The sequence below is a fragment of the Hypanus sabinus genome, chromosome 11 (genome assembly GCF_030144855.1).
Source record: "Hypanus sabinus isolate sHypSab1 chromosome 11, sHypSab1.hap1, whole genome shotgun sequence".
NCBI lineage: Eukaryota > Metazoa > Chordata > Chondrichthyes > Myliobatiformes > Dasyatidae > Hypanus > Hypanus sabinus.
Window position 1 is genome coordinate 47,386,586 of NC_082716.1, and position 4,972 is coordinate 47,391,557.

Consider the following 4,972-nt stretch of genomic DNA (forward strand, 5'->3'; position numbering starts at 1 on the left):
GCCTCTTTTTACTGGGTGTTTCTGGAAATTCAGCTTGTTGGCCACTCGCTAACAGCCGCTGGAGTCCGTGGTGAGAAACCCACCTTCAAGCTTCATACGTCTAAGATGTGTACAACTTTGGTCTCTCCAAATCTGTGAGTTTAGGATGTCTTGCTCACACAAACCCCAGTTTGTGTGAATGCTGTGTGATTTACTGCCCCTGGCAATCAGCTGTAGGCAAGAAATAACAGATCATACACTGCATACAATTATAAAGAAGTATGTTTAACAATGCCAACTTAAGCAAACAGCTATTAAAGGAAAAGAAGAAAAAAGCAAAAAGAGCTCATTAAAATTAAACATTCACATGTGCACGGTAGAGTTCAAATCTTCCAGAAGCCATTGTCTTTGATGTACACACTGCACCAACACCTATTCACCGCTTCCAGTAAAAGTTCCCTGTTTGGGCTCCATTTGATTGCACATTCTTGCCAGATTGAATCCTCCATCCAGTTCTCTTGAGCTCCTTCTCTCTCCATCTCCTGCCGAGAAAGACCTCAACCCACCTCAGTGTTCATCACAAAAACTGCTCCCCCAGTGTTCTTTAGAACCTTCTCACAGTTCCACTCTCCTGATTGGATGACACACATTCCTAAACATCCCTTATCACTAATGGTAACCCAAGCACGGCCAGCAAAATCCACTGCTTTAACAGAAAAATCATTATATGAAATACTCTACAACAATAGCAGTAAAACCTTTACCAGGGTGTTACACTCTCCCACCACCAGAAATAGTCATGTCCACATGACTTTGAAATGTCTCTTTGTCAATAATTGGGGAATTTGTACAGGTAACATGTATCACACCCCAATTTCTCATCCTTTGAGTTTATACAACATTCAATGGTTAAGTCCCCTTCATGTCTCTCCACTGCTTGTCTCTCTGTTCTCTCATGTTGCTGCAGAGTCTTCCTACTAGTTTCAGGGTTCATGTCAGGCTCTGGGTCAACATGTACCTCTTATCCCAGAGGTAGAAGGTGGTTCCGATGGAGAACTTTGACAGGGTCATTCTCATCTTTTGGTTTCACCTGGAAAGCTGATATATTTGATATCTGACTATCCACTACATAAGGCATAGTCACTCAGCAGTCAGACAACTTATGCTTCCCTGATAGTCCTAAATTCTTTATGAGAACTCTGCCTCTAGGCATCAGCTGGGAGAGCCTAATCTTTTGATCATATCTCCTCCTATTTCCTTCATTCTGCTTGGTAGCAGAAACATTTGCTAGTTCATAAGCATTTTGCAATTCACTCCTCATGTCAGACAGGGATAGGTCTTGTGTGGCAAATCTTCCCCAGCAGTCCAAAAACAGAGGTCAAGAGGCTTTGCACCCAAACATCAAATAATATGGTGAGTATCCAGTAGCTTCATTCTGTGTACAGTTGTAACAGTGAACCAGATGCCCAATATACTGACTCCATTTGTTCTCCAGGGTTCCCAGCATGTCTAGCAATGCCCAATTGAACCTGTTGGGCTAGGGATCACCCCGAAGGTGATAAGGAGTAGTCTTCGACTTCTTGACTCCAAGCATGTATGAGCCTACTCTCAAAATCCCTTCCCTGATTGTTCTGTATCCATATAGGAAGGCCACAATGAACAAAATACTTTTCCCATAACACACTGGCCATGGTGGATGCCCTCTGTTCCTTTGTGGGGAAGGCTTGAGCATATCTGGTGTAGTGATCAGGAATAACCAAGACATTCACTGTGTAGCTGGAATCAGGCTGTATGGAGAGGAAATCCATACGTACCAGATCAAGTGGCCACGCACTCTGTAAATGGGATAAAGGCTCATAGACAGCGTCTTCCTCCAAATACATCGAGTGCACGACTTACAGTACTCTTTGATCTCAGGCTTCATTCGGGTTCAGTAGAACTGATCTCTGACCAATCCACAGATCTTGTCAAACTCAAATGACCTGAATCATCATGAAATGACTTCAACACAATCCTCTGATACTTATCAAGCAGAACCAACCGGGAACGCCGAGGCCTGTCTGGAGGAGACATGACCTGGTCTAGAACAGGGTGTTTCAGTGTTTCAGCTTGGGCCATATCCCCTGTCCCAACAGCTGACAGAACGGTACTCATACAAGGGTCATCTCACTGAGCAGCAGCCGCTTCCCCAGGACACAACACAGGCAACTGCTTTGTATTTAGAGCATCAGGTTGCAGTAAGCTTGTGGAATGGCACAGAAGCTCCCAAATGATCCACAGTTCTATCCAGCACTGGCCGTGACTTCTGCTTTCCCCATGACGGAAAACAGGCACATTGCTTTAACTCTAGAAGCAGGAACGCCCTCCCATTCTCCGTCCATTTCCAGCCCTTCATGTGCACGTCAGGACAAAGCATCTGCATCAATGTTCCAGCTCTCTGGTCGGTACTTCAGGTTGAAATCATAGGCAGACAACTCCGCCAACCAACATTGTCCTGTGGCATCCAATCTCATGGAGATCTGGGTATAAGTTAGTGGGTTGTTGTCCATCCTCACCTCAAACTGGGAGCAATACAGATAATCACTTAACATCCACCACGGCCCATAGTGCCAGGAGCTCCAATTTGTGCATGAGGTAGTTTCACTCGGGTTGTGACAGACTCTGGCTAACAAAAGTGACAGGTTGTAACCCTGTGCCCTGATCCTGATATAGAATGCCCCCCTGAGCCCTCTTGGCTGGCATCTGTATGCAATACATATGGCAATTGGGGGTCTGCAAAAGCCAACACAGGCACTTTCATCAGCATGTCCTTGAGCAATTGAAAGGCCTCTTTGTATTCTATATCCCATCTTGCTCCAAAAGACTCCAAAGGGCTAAGATAAATTTTACCATCTTCTCCTTTCGTTCTCCTCCTGTTCTTTCCCAAGAGAGGATACCCGCACAGAATCTGATTCAAAGCGTGACTCATTTTAGAATAGTCCTTCACAAACCTCTGATAGTACCCACAGAACCCAAGGAACGAGCATAGTGCACTCACGTTCTTGAGTATGTGGATGCCTCTATCTTTGACAGATCTGTAGCTACTCCATCTGTGAGATTATGTGTCAAATGTAGTTGACAGACATCTTGCAGAACTGGCACTTGTCCAGTGACAGTTTTAGCCTTTCAGCTTTCAGGTGGCCTAACATCTTCAGTAGGTCAGAAAAATATTGAATGGTTGAATCTGTAACTCACGGCCTGAAAAAGGTAGTGTTGATAAACCCTCCTGTGTTATGGAAGAGGTATAACACAGAGCGTTTCAGAGCAAAAGCTGTGAAGTAGGAATGACTGAAGTTCAGCATGGACATAATGGACTGAATAGCCTCCTTCTGCTTCAACAATGAATCTACACTCAGTGACCAGTTTATTAGGTACAGCTGAATACCTGCTCATTAATGTGAATATCTAATCAATCAATCATGTGGCAGCAACTCAGTGCATGAAAACTTGCAGACATGATCAAAAGGTTCAGATGCTGTTCAGCTCAAACATCAGAAATAGAAGAAGTTTGACCCAAGTGACTCTGACCATGGGGTGATTGTTTATATCTCAGAAACTGCTGATTTCCTGGGATCTTCAAGCATAGTCCCCAGAGTTTACAGAAAATGGTGTAAAAAATGAAAAAAATAATTGAGTGAGTTACAGTTCAGTGGGCAAGAACACCTTGTTCATGAGAGTGATCACAGGAGAATGGCCAGACTAGTTCAAGCTGACAGGAAGGCGACAATAACTCAAATTACAACAGTGGTGGTACAGAAGAGCATCTCTGTAACTACAACACATCACACCTTGAAGTGGATGGGTCTTCTAATAAAGTGGCCACTGAGTGTATTTATTAATGCCTATGTAACCCAGAACCTCTAAAGATTCTTTTTTATTTATCTTTAGGACTGCAAGATCCTAAATGGATGACAAGTAACAAAATGACAACTGGGATCTTTTTGTGAACATTTAATTATGTGTCAGAAAGTTGACCAGAAATTTCCAGCCAAGTTTCCCTCCTGAGCCAGTCTGTGATCAGCTTATTTTGATAATGTTGCTCTGAGTACAAACATTCTTTTGAAACATCGTGTGGCAAATTGATTCATAATGTTCTGTTAGCAACTGAAGTGGTGATCACTTCCAGAATTTTCTTAATGCCACACCAGATAGGGCACACATATTCAGTAGGTCTTTTTACTTAGCTTTGTATACAGACACACCCTTGCACAGAACAAATCGTAACCCAACCATCTCCCAGCACTGACTACTAACTTCTGAGCATCTCCATCTGAATTCTAATCACAACTTCTTCAAAATCTTGATCTTGGATCTTCAAGCTCCTGTCCTTCAAAGGTCCAAACTATGTTCTATCCTCAAAACGCTGAGGATTTCAGACTCTTAAACAGACCCCTACCACCATTTCCTGGCTCCTGTACATCATGAAACTCTTCTTCACACCTGTGCTTCTGACAATTGTCCAATTACCATCAACCCCCACACAAATTAGATTTGTTGCTGCAAACCTCAATGCTGATATTCCAGTGCCACGGTGAGTGCTCTTCCTAACACTCATAGCAGTTGACACCTTTCCAGCTCTAAAAATGTGTAATGTTCTTTCAGTCGTGCTCTCCACAATTATGATGATGGTTGGCAGTCTCTCCTAGAAACTAAATCTAAAAAATAAACGTTCTATCAGATTACTCTGTCACTATTCTATTATAAAAGTATTCTCCAATATATAGGCAAAACTTCATATCATAATCAACCATGACCCGTTTGAAGAACTTGTAAAACTTGGACAAGCTTACCAGTACATCACATAATACTGAACTTCAAAAACCTCACCTCCAGGAATCCCTTTAACAGCTTTCATAGCTTTTCTATTCTATTTAGCTTTGTCCTCAGTTCTAACTGTGTCACCCTTATTAATTCAATTATTGAATGAATAATGTATTAATTGCTCAAATGTCAA